An 18,188-nucleotide genomic window follows, 5' to 3' on the forward strand; every position below is an offset into this window, starting at 1 on the left:
CCTTCCCGCTTCTCTTCTCACTTCTTTCCTCCTTCCAGTGTGATGGCGAAATCCATGCGGCCGGCGCGGTGGTTTGAAGCGTCAGCGCTGTTAACTTTCCCCGAACGCTTGGTGCGTGCTGGCTGAAGGCTCCCACTCCTCCAGCTCCGCCGCTCGGTTCAGGTTTCTCCTTGGGTGCTGAGCTCCCTCGGAGCTTGGCAGAGCTCTCGCCCGTCTCTGGCTGCTCCTGCCAAAGAGGATCGATAGCCAGAGCGCGGGGCGGCCTCGCAGGTTTGGAAGCTGTCCTCCCGTTGCAAAGGGAGGGTACTCCTGGGTGATCCTCACCCTTGGTAAATAGGAAAGTAAGAGCGGCGGCGTTCCTCTGGTAGCTTCGAAATTCCCTCATCCTTCCTCTTCAAAATAACTTTTACAACCCAAACCAATGAAACATAACCGTGTTAGTGAAGTGTGCGCCAGCAAGTTCTCGGTACGGCTGAAACACAATTGGGTCAGTGTAGGCAGCCTTGCTGAAATAACTAACTTGGATGTTGAAACTGCTGCGTGTGTGACTTGCTTTGTTTTATCTTGTTTTTTTGGCACCGTTGGCAGCACAGTGTGTATATATAGGGCTTATGATGTGCTCTTAAGTAGCCAAAAAAAAGAGTTGCCAACCTAGCTAGTATTGTTACAGCTAGAGGCTTGTATGTGGGAGAAGGTACTGCGTGAAACTGATTTCAGGCAAATTCCTTTATAGCTGGCACTAAGTGCTATGGGCAGCCAAACTGCTGGCTGGAAACATTCAGCAGAGATTCACGGTTTTGTGTCCTTTTACAGGTGGGTTTGGCCCTGACCCCCAAGGTATGGAACTGGGCATTGTAGCCTCCTAAAAACTAGGAACTGGTACTTTCCATGCTGTGTCAGAACGGTTGCTGCTCTCGTATGGTATCAAATGTCAGTTAGCAGCTGATGCTTGATGGAGGAAGACAAGTTTTTTGTTGAATTTTGCTCCTTTAAGGTGAATGTTTTTTTTTTCACGGTTGCTCTAATGTATCTGCTTTGGAGATCTGTGGTCTTGTAGCTACGCTGGCAGAAACATCCTGCTTGTAAACATACCCCAACTGTCATCGTCTCGGGTTGTACAACGCTGGCTTTGAAACCTGTAGCGTTAGGATTCCTCCGCAGCAGCTCCATACGCATCGCTTGAACCTTGCGCGAGCCATATGTGTCGTCCCATATGTACCGCGTGGTTGTGCGTGGAACCATATGTCAGGTACGGACCTCAGTTCACCTTCGCGTGAAGTAATGCAGCCACGTGCAGCCTGGCATCTGGGACTCAGCGCTGTTGGAGGAATTTCCGAATTCCTTCTGGGATGCCCTCGCCCATCCTGTTTACTGGAGCGCCCTGCTTGAGCTGTCCATGGTGATGCCTGTCCTGCTCTCAGGGACGGCCGTGAGCTTGGGTCATCTCTCCAAGGTGACCCTTGTGTCCCTCCGCCAAGGTTTGCTATCAACTTGCTTCACATACCACCTCAAATAGATCACCTCTTTAGTAGATTAAATGGTGCCGGGGTTTATCCTGAGATAAAAGGTGCAAATAGGGAAAATCCGGTTCATGCAGGGATGCACAGAACCAAATTTCCCATTTTAAACAATGGTAATGATAGTGAGGTCTCCCTTGTCTCTTCTGGGCAAGTATATGGATGTCTTCACAAAGAGTTAGAATAGTGCCTGGAATTTATTTTTCCTGGTGGTGTTTGTTTTTCTTCCTGCTTCTTTAAACCTGGGTATTGTAGCAACTGTCGTACTGGTTTACAAAGGATGCCTGCAGCTTGCTTAACTTAAATCTGTACTTGGAGCTATCAAATGAGTGCTGCAGAGTGATGGGAGGTTTTATGTACTCGGAGATGAATGTGTAGTCCCTTCACAATTCAGTCCCGGCGAATCAGGCACCTCTTTGTACTTCCATGTTAATTTGACACTAGCTTTGTATCCGTGTTCTTGCTGTGCTCTTCAGATAAATAAAACCTTCTTTTAAGCCTCCTCAACTGTAGTATCTTTTCAGGCGAGCTGAAAGGCAGTGAGTTTACAGGAACCTATTTTTTCTGCGTTTAGGGTGAGATAGTTTCTCTCCTCATTTATTAAAAGCTAATTTATATTTCCTTTCTTTGTGGATTTTTCTGTCTTGGTTACAGAAGTCCGTTTTGCACTGTTGCCATCACTGACATCAGGTACATCCATCAGCACTGGCTGTGGAGATGCAGATTCCTAAAGCTACCACGGGCAGTTACGTTTTTCTGAGCTCGTGGGCTTTTAATGCCAGTTTTGTGCCTTTGAGAATCTCAGCTTGGACATGTTTGTCCCACAGTGTCTCTTTCCCTTTTCTTTCCCTTTCTGTTTTGACCACCAACTGTTCCTTTTGGCTACTGGTCTGCTTTATAATGCGTTGTTGCAAGTTCTTTTTTGTTTGTTAGCAGAGCATTTCTCCTTAGCTGGCGTTACTCATTATCTTTGGAAGCTGCTAACGTGGAGTTGAATGTGTCAGACCTTTGCAACTACACGGGTGTACAGGGAAAGACTGCCGTAATGTTTTGTTTAAACACTGACTAAATTGACTGTATCTGCTGTACAGACACTTGTTTGAGCTCTTCACTGTGGTAGGGTTTGGCTTAATATCTTTTCCAGGAGACCTCAAAACATCTGCCTCAGGTTGTTGAACTGAGAGCTGTTGCTTTTAGGTAAAGAAGTATTTTGGTGATGTTTTCACTGAATCGCAGTAACCTGTACTGGTGCCAGACTGGATTTAGACACTCGTGTGTTTTTGTCAGTTGTCTGAAAAGCATCAGAGGTTGAAGTCGTTAAGTATTCAGTTCTGTAGTACGGTTTGAGCATGTGTAAGAAGTTCCTGTCAACATCCCATCACACAACTGAAAAGCGAAGGTTTGGGGGTCTCTATGGAGTATTAGGAGCTTAAACAGTCTGAGATGATCCAGACGGCACATTTCAGAGTAGTGTTTAGAGGATTAATTAAGATCATCATCGCTAACGACAATAACTTGTTTTCATGTTTCTCTAACAAGATACTGCTGCTTGCTAATGGAAAACACTTAAACGTGGTCAGGCTTTATATTGGATTTTGTAATAGTGGTTTAGTACAGAGGCTTGTGAATGTAGGTCATTGGGCTCTCTTGTTAGAGCATTTACCAGGCAGCTAAAAGCCAATTGAGTTCTCCTTCTTGTAGCTTTTTTTTTCTCCACTTCAAAGCTGGCTAGGGGAAGTAATTCCATGACCTAAGTTTTGTTTCTAAAAAATTTGGCGCAACTTATCTGATGGGCAGCGCTCAGAACAATTTGTCGGAGCGAGGCGTCGCATGGCACAGCCCCACGGCCCCGGCTTGAAGCTGGCACCACCCCCGTGCCTTGGTGCTGCCCCTCGCTCCGTCCGTGTGGGGCTGAAACAGCACGGCTCCTGGGGACAGAAGTCCGGACACACCCCTAATAAAACCGGCATGCTCTGCTGGAATTTGGCTGGTTTTTACTAGTTATATTGCATTAGTTAATTCGGCGGAGGACTCAGTCATTAAACGTGACCTAGGCACAGCCTTCCTCTGCTCTGCAGAGGTTTTGTCGGCAAGCAAATGGGAACCCTCATTGTGCTTTCTGTTCACTGCCTCGACCGTAGAGAAAGCCGTGGTGAGTGGTATTTATTCGGCTCCAGGTTCTTGCAGTCCCTGTCTGTGTGCAGCCGGATTCCCAGGTGAGGGCTCCGTGATGTCAGACAGCTTTTTTTTTTTTTTTTTTTTTTTTTTTTTTTTTTAATCTCTCCTCAGTCAGTGTTGCTGGAAGTCAGCCTGACCCCTTGCCGAGCCCCCTCTTTGTCAGCCTGCCAGTTCTTGTTTTTTCCCTCTCCTGTTAGATATCAGCCTTCTCTCTCCCTGGTGTTTCAGGGCTCTGCTGTTTGCTACGAGCTGCGAAGCGAGGGTGATGGATTTGAAAACTCTTCCTTGCAGCTGCTGCCAGTGTGGCAAGGCACGAGGCAGGCAGTGCCGGGCCTCGTTAGCAGGTCTGATGCTCTAAGGCTGCTGATGGTCAAGCAAACTTTGGGGCACCAGTGGGCTTGCTGCTCGCTGTGGCTGCAGTAAAGGAGGAGAAAAGTTTGTAGACAGAAGGCAGCTTGTGTGTGGGGTTGGGTTCTCAGGGCAGAAGGGGAGTTTGCACAGATGTGGCCTCTGTGTCCCCATGGTAGATTCGGGAGTGGACTAAGATGAGGGCAGAGCATGGGGCGCTGCTGCAGCCTCGCTGGTTGTCAGAGTGCCCTGTGTGCCTCCAGTGCCAGGGGAACGGCACAGCTCGATCCAAGAGTTAAGGGCTTCAGGAACTAAGAAGGAAAGATGTGAAATCCCCTGGTGAATGTCAGAAAACCCACTGAGGCTTCAGCGATCTATTCCATCTCCTGGAATTAATTTAGGGCTGGTTTTGGTGTTGAATTGTAATGCAAGAGTGGTAGCTGTCTCTACAATCTCTTTGGGTAATGCTCAAGTCTCTGCTGTTGGTTTTTTTTTTTTTTTTTAATGTGATTTCTTGCAACTTTTATGAGGTTTCATTTCACTCCGTGGGGTGCCCAGAAATAACTTGTGCCATGACTCGCGGGAGTTCCCGTTCTGCTCCCGGCTGTCAGGCAGTAGGGCCGGGAAGGGAGGGGGTGCGATAACTGCACACCTCGCTTTGTGTCCTGCTGCCCCGCCGTGAGCGGCTACAGCCCCGCGGCCAGGAGGGGTGCTGAGGTTTGAGGCAGTCCCCCCGCCTGTCCCAGCACCAAATCTCCTCGGCACAGGCAGTTCCCAAAGGCTAGCTAACCGTCTAGCACGTCTTTAATGATTTCCTGTGACAGAGTCTGAGCAGCAGATTCCTTTGGTACAGCTACTTGCCAATCTGTTGCTCATCCTGCCGTCGCAGCATATTATCCCTGTCTAAATACAGCACTGCACACGTATCTCTCATGCGCGGCACTTTTGAAGAGCAGTTTGCCAGCTTCCCAAGCCCGTCCTGGTGCCAGGGCCACCGGTGTTTAATCGCTGACAGTCCTTCCTGGCCGTGCTCCAGGCTGCCTGCCTCTCCGCAGAGGATTTAGGTACCCTCACGGCTCAGACACACCCTGACACAGCTGGCAGTACGGTTTGTGCACAACCTCTTGAGAATCGAGGAGAAATCTGCATCATTTGGTGAAGTCACTGATGAGCTGTAGCAAGTGAATTCTCAAACAACTCGGTGGCTGAGTTGTTGGAAAACGCGAGTTCAGGATTAACCTTTAATCCGCGTTCCCCACACTGTCCAACCCTCTGGCACGGCGTGGTTTCCCATGAAATTTTTGGTGTTACCCTTGTGTTATAGGGTCAGCCTGCTGACGCTGTGTTGGCTACAGCATCGTAACGATGGTGGCTATACGGAGCTCCTGAGGAGGTGGTTGCCAGCGTTTGCCTCCTGATTAGATTATTGAGAAACACAAATTTTCTTAAGCTTAATGGGAATTGATAGTTGCCTCATTAACAGGAGCTAAACAACATAACATTCAGCTTCCTAGTTAATTAAAATTAAAGTTGGTTGATCTAACTGTGAATTTAGGTTCCACTGTTTATTGACTGGTGCTTTGCAGCCGTCAGCCAGCTCTGAGCACGGAAAGGTGGGTTCAGCTGTGTGAGTTACGTGACTCTTCGACTGCTCTTAGGCTTTCGCTTCAGTTTTGTCCTTTAACTTACTGATTTTCTTCTTGTTGTACTTTAATTTATTAGTTCTATTTCCTGTGCTGTATCCTCTCCTTTATATGTTCTTCCTGTGCTGTGCTTCCCCTTACCTCTTGCTCTTTGGGCTGAATTACTTGGGGTGCACAGTGAGGCTTTGTGGAGACCAAAGCTGGTGGAAAAAAAGGTACGAGGTGGCATTTCTTGCAGAAGGACGAGCAGCCTCCGTGCTGGCTGCAGCTGTGTTTTCCTGCGGCAGCCCTGATGCTGTGACTGAAGTGCCCAAGTGTCCCCGGGGCTGAGTTTGGGCTCGGGTCTGGGGGCTGGAGTTGAGCACGGCCTTGGCATGGGCAGCAGGAAGGGATTTTATGCAGCTCTGGATGAGTGTTGTCCTGCAGCGTTTGTATTTATGAATTTGCTTTGTCTGTGCTCACGTTTTGTTAGTGATTTGAGTAGAAAGGATTTCTTCTGCCTTAAGAGCGACGTGTTTTGTTCCATACACTTTAAAAACAACAGAAAAAAACAAATTATCCATCTTCTGATGACTGCTTGGTTTGAGTTTGTGCACTTTGCCTTGTGTATGCCACACTTGTAAAATACATTGCAACTTTTCAGTTCTAGGGATGGTCAAAACTGCAGTTGTTTTATTTCTGAATTCATAAAATTGTTACGCCTAAATTGCTCTTTACTGGCTAAAATGCGACAAACACAAATGCAACTAACACAAAGGTGCTGCGTTACTGAGATCTTGGAGTGAATGATGAAAAGCTGGGTAAATTGGGAGTCTTGCAGCAGAGGCAGCCAAGTGCAAAGACTTACTCAGAAGCACCCCCCAGTTCTGGTGGAAGAGCGGAGATAAATCGCCCAAGGATGCTGCATTGTGTTAAGTGCTCATCTGTGGCTTTCTAAGCACAACAGGGTGGGATGAGAGTAATTTTTCTGTTGCTGTGACAGCTAAAAAATGGCAAAGCCAAAGTTCTGTGCTGTGATACCTGACACGCTCACGTAATGGAAGGGGGTTGAGGAGCTGCAGGGCGCTGGCAGTGCGAGAGCAGGCGGAAGGCACGGGGAGCGATCCGCTGCTCTGGGTGGGTCGGGTGGCTCTTTGTGAACGCGTTGCACTTCTGTTTGCTGACTTCTGGTGGAAGCTGGGGGTTTTGATATATGAAACTCCTCTCCAGGTACTCATTTGACTGCGGAGGAAGGCAGCACGCGGTCTCGCACGCTGCGGACACACGCACCAGGGGCTAGCGCTGGCTGCATTCCTGTCGTGTTCGGCTCCGCCGGAGCACTGGAATGCTATTCAAGGCACGAGCCATTTGCTCTGGTACATGACAGCTTCTGCACCAGCTACTTTGCAAAGGATAAAATGTGTTTTCAGCATCCGAGGTCAGAATGTTTCTGTGTATCAAATTTTTGCTTTCAAGTGTTCTGGGCGTTTGCTCCTCAAGTCTGGTGCAAGATAAAGGGAAAAAACAAAGCATGAGCAAAAGCTTTTTTAGTGTGGGCGGCATTTGAATAGTGCTCGTGCATATAGATCATAGGATGATCGAATATCCCATGCTGGAAGGGACCCTCGAGGGTCATCGAGTCCAACTCCTGGCTCCGTACAGGACCACCCAACAATCAGACCGTGTGTCTGAGAGCATTGCCCAAATGCTTCTGTGGTGCCCTCACCCTGCTGGGCAGTTTCCTGTCTCCCTTAATTCTTAAATTCTTGTTTAAGACCGTGACCTTTAGGGCCCTGGGAAGAGCTTCTTCCATGATCATTTGGTTTTAAAATTAAGAAATAGGGTTAGTTTATGGAATTTTAGAATTTCATTACCTATTTGCTTGGCATTAAAGACTATCCCAGCAAGGTACTCTTAGTACACGCTTGACCTTAAATTGTGCACTTTGATTGAATTTGTTTGGATTGAAAGTTGAAGGATATGTTTAAAAGCTTCTGAATCCTTTACTGAAAAAAGATGTTGTGACATTCGCTTTTCTGTTTTCCTGCAAAGTAGAAACATGTGTTGTCTCGTTGGAAGTAAATGGGACAGCTTCCTAATACTCCTGAAATCTGGCAATTCCTACTTTCAGTTTAATGGTGGCTACAAATTAGCCTTGATTGCTCTGATAGTTCTTGAATTGCTCTTATCGTGTTTCATCTGAATACTCTTCTTGTTGAAACCTGACGTAAAGAAAATACTCGTGTAGTTCACGTAAAACTTCAGATTTAAGTTTTCCTCTCTTGTCTCTGTACTGACTGTTTTCATGCTATTTTTTTTACGCCTACAGTTTACTTGGTCATGGGGAATACTCTTTCCCTGGTGATCTTTCTTAAGTGGAAGCAAAGCTTTGCGTAAGAACAAACGTTGTGCCTTAGCTGTTACTGGCCTGATAGCATGTATGCTTCTCTAACCCTGAGGATATGATTGTTTGGAGCTACTCTGACATGTTTAGAATTTTTGAGGTAGTTTTAGGTAGGCACCTAGCAGGTAATAAGATCTAGCAGTGCTGTCTGTATTGCTTTTATCAGGAGATTTCCTAGATCTCTTTTGAGCAGCATTCCAGCAAGCATCATCCGCACAGACTGTGGAAGAATGGTGCTTGTGTGCAAGTACCTCTGATGGCCAGCCTGCTCCTTCGGGGGTTGCTGGCTCTGCTGGGTGGTTTTTGCAGTCCCAGGTGGCTCTGGGCTTGCTGGAGGAGGTACGGGATGGGGAGCAGTCTGGATGTCTTCTGTGAGGAAAGAGGTGCGGGTAATGCTGCCAAGCTTTTGAGGTACAGCTGAGAACATGATGCTTTTTCCTTGTTCAGAATAGCCCCAGCTTTGTGAAAAAAAAAAAAGAAAATGTCCAAGAAGGGTCCGTGTACATTAATAAAAGATTTTAAAGTATTTAGATACATGGCAATATGAGGATCTTGGCATAAGAGCTGTTTTCAGGAGGTGAAGCTTTGAGGTGTGAGGACTGGGGATGGAACCAGGACATAGCTAAGCCGAGGCACCCAAATAGCCACGTCGGTTTAAGTATTCGTGGTGTACGTGGGATAATCTGTCCTGACCTGAGGGTGTGGACTGTGAGGGGCAAAGTCCGTTTTTTATGGTACTTTTTTCTTTAACTGAATTGATGAATTGCTGAGCATTTCACTACTGGTATCTTTCTAATGTTTTTTTTGTCTGTTGATGCATTTGTTGGGCAAGTTAATGTGTCGTATGTGACTGTGTTTAAGTTTTGTGTGAGGTTGGTTTCTGAATGTGCATGAGCATGGTTCCTAAGTAATGGGGGCTCAAGGACGCTGGACTCCATCGGGCTCATTTCCCACGTCCCTAAACTTCCTCTGCTGTAGGAAGCTCGCCTGCCACTGCAGTGGGAAGGGGCAAAAATTTGGGGCTGCATGGGTTTAGGTCTCTGTTGTGCTAAAACCTAAAGTCCCACCTCAGGCTTTACGTGCACGTCAGAAGTCCTGAACGAGGTTGTTAGTGTAGTGGAAACGTAGGCTTTAATTCTGGGCCATGTGAAAGGTTTCTTGAGTACCTGTGGCTTTGTATTGAATGCTTTCTTGTGCCAGTGCTGTGTTTTGCTCTTCCCTTCTGCCTATCTACTTATTATCATAATATTGCAGGTTTTTAGGGAAAAAAAAGGGAAGCCAAGCTGTTGCTTAGCTGCTATGCTCACTGTTAGGAAAATAAAATGTTTTTCAGCCTATAGTGCTGCATTGCATAGTTCAGTCTTTTAGCTCAGTTCAAATAGCAAATTTGGTTTTGCTGTTTGGTTTTAGTGGTACTGGGGAATTGGGAACTAGATTTTTTTTTTTCTTTTCTTTTTCAATCTTAGGAATAAGTAAGTGGCTGCAGTGATGAAACACAAAGTCTGTATTTTCTAAGACCTAGGAAATCACAGCCAGGGTTCCCATTCAAGAAGCTCTGGTGTTGTTGCTTTGGCTGAGTGCCGGGTCTCTCGCACTGCCTAAGGTTGTGTTGTGTGTGTGTGTGTTTTCTTTTTTCTTTCTCTTTTTTTTTTTTTAAATCCTTTCTGGCATTGAATCTACCCTGCAGACAAAGAGCAGACAATGAATTGGAGTGAATGACACTTGTGAGCAAGAAGAAACTGGGTCAGTTCCAAGCTCCTGCAGGGTGTAGGTATGTTATCGATGAGAGTGGGGGGGACGAGGGGAAGTAGCCTGCTAATGTTCCTGAACGCGATGTAAAATCTTTTGATGGATCTTTAGGGTCATTCAGCATAACTTACTGTGACAGAACACTGAGTAGCACAGAATGGTCATTAGGGTTATTCATTAGGTTTTACAGTTTTCAGCTGAGTGCTGTCACAGTTTTAGTTCATGAAACTGCATGCTGAGGTCATGCAGAAAAATCAAATGCCTGTAACATACACTTATTTTTGAATTTATAATACCACTTTGTAGGGACAAATTAGGTTAGAGTCTCTAATTTTGAGTAGCTGGGGCTGAGAGGAGATACTGGCAGTGTTTGGCTCTGTACGTGTAGCACAGAGCCCTGTTGGGTGTTTGTACTCCTGACCACGCGCAGGCCATGACCAACCAAAGCTGGGTGACCCGAGGGTCGTGCCAAGGCACAATTTCAGCAGCATGGGTGAGCAGTGCATCTTCTGTGGAGCTGACAGAGGTGCAGCACTCTGCTTCTGGAGGCTTTTAATCTGAAAAACAGTCAACAGAAACAACTTTACTGAGAAACTTTGTTTTATTATTTCATCTGTGGCATGAATAATTGTCTGATGGTGACTTGTGAGCTTCACATACAATTTTTCTTTTAAAATAAAGTGCTGTTATCATACTCTGTTTTTTCCTACTGCAGCTTTGTTTTAAAGGCCTGTATGTACCCTGCCACGCTGAGGAGTAGCATAAGGGTGAATTTAAAGACAAGTAATGGCAGTAAGATTTGCCAGGTGACATTAAGAAACCTGCCATGGGACGAATGGGTAGGGAAAATTTCTCTGATCTGTAGCTGAGAGGAAATACCACTTAGGTACAACTTCATTTTCTGAGAGCGGTCTGTGTGGGATTGTGGGTGCTCGGTACCTCAAAGACAAGTTAAAAAAAAATAAATGATCCTGTTCAAGGATCGTGTGTCGGAGCATCCTCACGCACAGTTCGCCTTGCTTCTGTCATTAAAAGCTCTCCTTCAGCGAGTGACTTCTCACCGCCACGAGCCATCGCACCCGGGCTGCTGTCGGGCTCTCTATGTGCTGGCACGCTTTCAGCAATCACTTTTGTACCAGATTCAGTACCTGCTCCAGTGAACTTCGGCTGTGGGTCCAAGAGAAGCTTCAGTCAAGAAAACTGCTTTTCAAGTAGAGTGGAGAGGGGTTTTCTGTTTGCTTCATGCTTCCAGTGAGGATTAAATGAAGAGAACCGTTGTGGTATTGTGCTGGAATTGTCGAGAATATTTTAAATTTCTCTTGCTTCAGTAAATACCAATCTAGAGAAGTATGGGTTATGTTATGCTTCCTCCTGAGCATAAATATTAGCTCTGGGGCTCTGTGTGTTGTTGTGATGAAGATGCTTAGGGAGTGTGCTTTTGTTTGTTTCCCATGCTTGTTTGCAGGCGTTTGTTGAGCACTGGTGCTGGGTAAAATCGCCAGGGGTTCAGGGCTCAGGGGGTTAGGCTCCTTGCTGAAGATACTAGGATCTAATCATGCTCGTACAGTGTACCGTGGGTCAGGATATATAGGATCAGTGATTTAAGAAAAAAGCTTCTTTAACTTTTAATACATTCATTCTTAAATGTGTTAGAATTGAAGCCATAGTGGAATGTGCAGGTACAGGTCTTAACCTAAGCGTGTAGGTTTATTGTGATAAAATATAAGCACGACCTGATGGGCAAAACACCATCTGCATAAGAAGAGTTACTGGGCTAAGCACTTGTAGTTGGTGTTTTTGTTAATGCTCAGTCAACTTTTGATAACAGTAGTTGCCTCTTTGCATGTGATCAGAATATTCTCTTACAGGTTGATTCATCCGGTTCGATACAATGAGCAACTCTTCCATTGCGAAAGCAGGAATTGTTTTTGTTTTCCTTCAGTCTGTAAATAAATGCTATGCCAGAGGATCTACCAGATCCTGTCTTGAGAAATCTGAACGAAATAAGTGAAGTAAACAAGGTACGCACACAACTTGCAGTGTTCATTAAAAGTTGGAAGTACGTGGCTTTGTGCGGAAGTTTCTTTTCCATTTCATGCATTTCAGTTACAGTAATAGTTTATAATTGAAATAACATTAAATGCTGGTTTTGTGCATTTAATCAAATTTCAATTTCCATACAAATGAAGCTCGGTAGACAAGAACAAATAATTAACATAGGAGATGAAAAGTGCCACTTACTTGTCTTAAAAACTGAAATAGATTCAAATCAGGGCTAGCTATGTAAACACTAAAAGCTAACACGCATCAGTAATGTTAGCTACCAAGAGTATCTTAATGTATCAGACTTTACTGACTGATGAATCTCTGTAATAAAGAGAAATTAAGTCATTGTGACTAGAAGAACCAGACCTCCATCGTCAGTGACTGCAGTCACTGAATTTAATCTCTGTATCAAAGCTCTCTCCTGAAGTGGGGCTTGTATTTTATAGGCTTCGGTTCAGAGCTGTAGCTCCCCAGCTGTATGCTTCATGCATATATTGACTTCTTAAATTGTGAACTGACACCGCTGGTTGCTGTCTCACCAGTGGTTTAACTGGGGTTAGCAATGTGTGGCCCAAAAGTAAGGGCCATGTGTCAGTGATACCCTTCTGGCTTGGGAGATTCTGCTTTCAAGTGTTCTTTTTTTTCTCTGGGTCTTTGAGATGGTAAACATTAGTGTCTTGGAAATATAAGGCTGAAATGTGGATTTTGAGAACCTTGATGTGCTCACATAGTGCTTTATGGGAGATGTTTATTATATATACACCTGAGACGGAGCCTCTGGCACTTTTATTGGATGTAGAATTTCACTGGGCTGAGTTCCTTTTATGTCTTGGTCTTCAATTGAGGCAGACTAAATAAACCTGTAAGACAGTATTGAACGCTCTGTCACCCTAGCTTGTTTTCTCAGAAGTGTTTTGATGGGTAAATAGTGCCTGTGGACCAGAAAGGTCCGTGGGTAGCTGGCTTGTGTCACTTGGCAGGAGTTTTCAGAGCTTGGTGGGCTTTGCCCCTCGCACAGATGTACTGCCACCTCTGCTGCTTCTGATATCTCCGCGCCGTGCTCTGGTGCAGCTCGTGGTGGGGCAGAGCTGCAATTCTGCTCGGTGGTGAAAGCTTTTCTTACCTCAGTCTGGTGAGGGTCCCGGCCCTGTTTGCAGGGCAGCCTCTGCTAGCACGGGGCTGAAAGTAGTTCTGCTGCTGCCAAAAAAGCACCTGCAATCCAAGTGTGATCAGAAGGAGGCTTCTGTAGGAGCTAAGTAAATGGAGTGTACGAGCTTGGTGGGCACACCCCCACATTAACTGATGCTAGAGCTGGACACTGCATTTCTGCTGCATTCATTGGAGCACGTGTTTTTTTTCTGGTTGCAGGGGAGCTACCCATTGCTGGTCTGGCTTTATGTTAACGTGGGCAGACGTCTGATTTGGTCAGAAGCTTGCTCTTTCAAAGCGAGCTCATCAAATTAATTCAGAAAACTGCACTAGCAAGGTGGACTTGTATTGAATCAACACTTTGTTTCTTGTGGCTGTTACAGTCTTGATTTGATATTGGAAGCTCCAAATGAGATTTACTGTGCTGAGAACTGGTCACAGGTACTGGATATGGATCCTCTCAGCCTTGCTTTCGATTACAACATTTCTTTTGAGGAACTAATCATCCCTGTGCCCTTTGCATGAAAAAGGGGAAAGATAAGCAGGAAATTAGTTCCAGTTTCAAAGAAAATAAGTGGTGTCCTTGTCCAAACTCAGCTCTGAAAGGCTTGAAATGAAATATAATGAAATATCTAAGAAATAGAGGTTGCAGTTAGTGTAGCACCCAGTGCAGCACACTTACCAACTCCACGTGTGCATCTGCTGCAGGATCACTGCGCTGCGACTTGCACGTGTACAGGCCCCAGAAGGGAAGTGTCCTCAATTATTCAGAAAGATTAAATGAGGTGATTAAACCTAGGAGGGCTTCCTGCATCGTCTTATAATGGAGACAAGGTGTTTGTTTTATGAAACCTGCGAAACTGTGCTGGAAGTTAAAACGTGCGGGTGGCTGTTTTATCCATCTGTCACGCGGTCTTCCTGGTTGAAGATAATGTGTAAATGACCATTTTGAGCACTTAGCAGAAAATCTGGAAATTAGTGTGCCATAAAAGCAGGGGGGAGGAAGCTCATTGAACCCTGTGTTGAACTACGTGATGGGTGCAGTGAAACATCTGGTGTTAGACATGGCATTGTGAAAATCTTTGCTGGAACAAAAGCTTTCTGTGGCAGTGCGAACAACCACTTTGAAAACTTTTTTCCCCCTATAAAACCTGGATTCTTATTTTAGTCAAAAATCTTGTTGATTTTGTTAGTGCCTAACTTAGAAAAAAATACTTGGCAGCTAAATGAGACGGAGACTTGTTTATATGGCACTGTTTAAATGTATTTACAATCTCGCTTGGAATTTCTGGTGTTTGATTAAGTTTCCAACTGCGCTGTAAGTTTTGTTTTAAATTCCAAACTACAGATCTGCCACTAGCTTTGGCAAAGCTGCTTTCAGGTGAGTGACTCCCGAGGGTGGATTATGTTACCTAATGATGCGTCCCATTAAATCAATATTGTTTTTTTGGCCTTTGCTTGACAGTAAGCTTAATATCGTGCTATATGTTAAGCTTGTAGAACTGATACAAAGTCTGACTGGTTTTTCTTTTTCTCTTTTTATAAAGCTAAGGTGTTCTTTGTTTCTTGCTCCCGTTGGCCAATTTGTAGCTCTTAGGTGCTGCTTAGAGAGAACAGGTGGCCGGAGACTATATGTTAGTGGATGATGCTTCTGAAAGAAAAACGTGAGTTCAGGTAGGAGCGTGCTGGTGGGCTGGCAAGGTGTGGGGTGTTGGAGGGGGAGCACAGGAGCCGCATCCAGGAGAGCTGGCCCCTGCTCTCAGTCTCATCTCTTCGGAGGCAGCCTTTGGCCAGCTGTGCCATTTTCCTGAGCTTCATTTTAGGCACTGACAGAAGGATGCAGTAGCTGGCAAGATTGAGGGTTAACATTCTAGAAGTGCTTTGAGATGGCGAATTGAAGACGACTTATAACAACACCTTGCTGCTTGAAGTGTTTTCACATTCTCGCACCCTTGAACTTTGTAATGGTTTGTAAATTTATGCCCTGTAAAGAGCTACAACTGTTGCTGTTTCCATTGTTTGCTTGCTTCCCTTCATCCCAATGAATAGATACATTTGCTCGAAAGTGAGACTTGTATACTAAATTTTGTGCTGCACCAGAGAAAGGACTGTATGATTCTTACAAGAAAATATACCCTTTTACACTAGAAGCTCCTATGTGGATGCTAATTCTGCTGATTTAACTCGCCGTGTCCTATGTGAGCACAGGAGGTAGCTGTGTTTCCAGTTTTTGACTTGTGGCCAGTTGCTGACCACTGCGTGATGTGTTTGTACCTGTGCTGCAACAGGTGCCAAACATACTGCATTTCATATTTCCTAACGGTACCAAAAGTCTTTCTGCTTTAACAGCTGGCAGCAATTAGGTGTGTGCAGTGCTGCTTTGCTGCTGTTTTGGAGCAGGGGGAGAGGAGAGGAGCTGGCAGTTTGAGATGCTTTTCTTCCTCATCCTCTTGCTGCAAGTTACCATCAGAGTTGGCACAGAAGCAGGTCACCAGGGATGTCCCAGCTGAGCGCAGCCCCCTCTGGGGAGTCCAGGTGGGAGAGGTGGGCAGGTTTCCTCAGGTGGCTGCTTGTTGTGTGCCTTTCATGCTAAAACACGATGGGCAGCAACCAGAAGCAGAACAATTAAGCTGAAGCTCTTCCAGACGCTGCACAATGAATAAAGCAGTTTGGTCATGCAGGGAGGTGTGGGCTCAGGGCTCGGGTAGCTCAGGAAGCGTTACTGGTGGTGTTTTCAGCGTCTGGAGACTGGGTTTTGCAACCATGCCCTTTAGTGTCACTGTTCTCTCTGCAGCAGAATCGCCCAGCAGCTCCTGCTCCTTGCTGTGAAATAATGAGTGAACCTGACGGGGTGTGCTTTCCGTCGGGACCAAGTGCCCTGCTGGTTAACCCGAGCCGTGTTTTAATGAATGTGTTTTGTGTCCCCTCGTGTATACGCCTTCTTCTTAGGGGATTGCCTGTAATGCAGGGAGCAGCCACATTACGGCACGTAACTGGCAGGTTTTAATGACAGAAATGTGGGGATGGGGCTGTTTGCTTATTTGAACCTAATTTTCATAATCACACCTAAAATAGTGCATATGGAACTGAAGAGAGACACGAAGTACACTTCGCAGGCTTTCCCACATGCTTTCCTGGGTGCTGTCTGTGAAAGGTAGGGCTGCAGAGCAGCTTTCTTCTCAGCTGTGTGCAACTTCCACTGAAATCAGGCGACAAGCAGGTTGAAAGGGTTCATTTGAAGTATTGAATTGCGTTTTGCCATTGTTGGAGGAAGGTGTAATGGAAACCTGTAGCTGGGCTGAAAGCAGCCTCTCGTGTTGAAAACGTCTTCCAGAGGCTCCGGTGTAAATTCAGTACTCGGAATGGCAGTGGTTGAACTTCTTAAGAAACTTTATGCTTCATGCTGATGCTGTGCAAACCATGGTAAAACAGGCTGCGATGATTTATTGAGTTGATGCTTTCCTGTGAACTTGAAATTTGAGTTTAATTTTCAACTTCAGTTGTATTTTTTTGTAGCTTTAGCTTTATCTTTTTTTCTTGCTACATTGGACAAGTGAAGCTTAACCTTTTATTCCCATAATCACAAACTTTCTTCCCTTCTTTGGGCTGAATAAATTTCTTCAGGTTTTGTTCAGGGGAAAAAAGTCATCACGTGTGACCTAAGCTACGAGGTGTGTGGGGTGGTGGCGGTTTCTTGGTTTTATTTTTTTATTTTTGTTTCCCTGCTTGTAATATTTCCACCGTGCTCTTTGCTGTCAGCGGATTGGATTGAATCAAACTCTAACTGGGTCAGAGCGCTCCTCGTCCTGCTGTCGCGTGCTGCTGCCGGGAGCAGTCAGGCAGGTCTGCTTGAGCTCCTTGTGCTTTGGTGACCTGGGTGTTTGCTCCGAGTAGGTGGTGTACGAGGAGCATGTGTCCGCTTCCATTCTGCTAGCAGAGCAGCTCTGGGATTTGGAGAGAAACAGGCACTGTTTCATGCTGTTTTAATATCTGGGTGTCTTCAAAAGAAGTGGGTTTGAGTCTACGATCAAACAATAAGCCTATCAAACAATATCCTATACTAATTATTAGGTATGTGGGTATGGGTCTGGTTGACAGTGGGTGATTGCATATCTTATTTTGCATGGCTGTGTTGTCCAGAAATTTAAACGTAACCTCTGCCTTGATTTAGTTTAGACGTGCATTTCGGGAAGGTGACAGTTGCGATAGAGCTTCTTCTCTTAAGCTGTAAACTGTGGATGAGAGAACGTGCATCTGTATTGTAAATTCCTTAGAGCTTCCTTTCCCCCATCAATAAAAACAGCTACCTGCTTCATTCTTTCAAAGTCAGGGCTCAGTGTGCATTACTTTCTAAACCCTTGTTTGATTTTTATTTTTAGTAAGAGGTGCTAGTTCTTGAGGCATAGCTTAACTGCCATTACCCAAAGCAGTGCAATATTGAGAACCACCGTTGTGAGGAAAGCTGCAGGGTGATGGTCTGGTGTGAAGGTGAGCGCATCGATTCTCATCACTCGCAGACCCGCAGTCTGCAAACAAGCTTGGAGTTGTTCACCGTTTGTATAGACAGATTTTCCCTGCAAAATATAGTGAGGAACACAAAATTAAGCGGAATTATTACTTTCTGGCATTTGATGGATGGAATTGATACCTTTAAAAGCATTGAAAAAAATTATACTTTTTATAATGCTAATTAGGACTGACAGTGTGATGACGGCAGGTAGGTAGTAATGCTGTAGCAGCAGGCACTACAAGTTTGCAGATACTGGCAGTTTCTTTTAAAGGATTTGCTGATACACAGGAATTCTACAAAAGAGTGTGAGCTAGAAAGTGAAAACAGGTCCATCAATATGGAAATTGTTTTACAAATAGTTACGTGAACTGGCTCGAAGTTGGGCTGGACAGTTGTGCAAGTCTGGGTGGGGCCTGGCGTACCTCCTGCTTGCAGTGGAAGTTGCATTCTGAATTCATTGCATAATCTAGCATGTAAAAGCTACCAGAGCATGTTGTTGTTAAACTTTGCTTCTGAGGCAAGTGAGCAAGTTGTCTTAAGTGCATGGCAAGAAGTAAAAGGGGAACACTCACTGTGGTGATGGCTGCTACTGGGTTCCTGAGCTTGCAGCTTCTCCAGCTAGACCTGGGCTTGGGAACGTTGTGCGGATGTGGGTTTCCTTTCCT

At 45.3% G+C, this 18,188-nt stretch overlaps 1 protein-coding gene across 1 annotated transcript in view; it reads left to right on the plus strand.

Annotated features, from left to right (window-relative positions):
- DGCR2 (DiGeorge syndrome critical region gene 2) overlaps positions 1 to 18,188 on the plus strand; it is a 45,056-nt gene that overhangs the window by 821 nt on the left and 26,047 nt on the right. The gene's annotated exons all lie outside the window — the stretch shown is intronic.

The sequence above is a fragment of the Netta rufina genome, assembly GCF_964035555.1.
Source record: "Netta rufina genome assembly, chromosome: 17".
Lineage (NCBI taxonomy): Eukaryota > Metazoa > Chordata > Aves > Anseriformes > Anatidae > Netta > Netta rufina.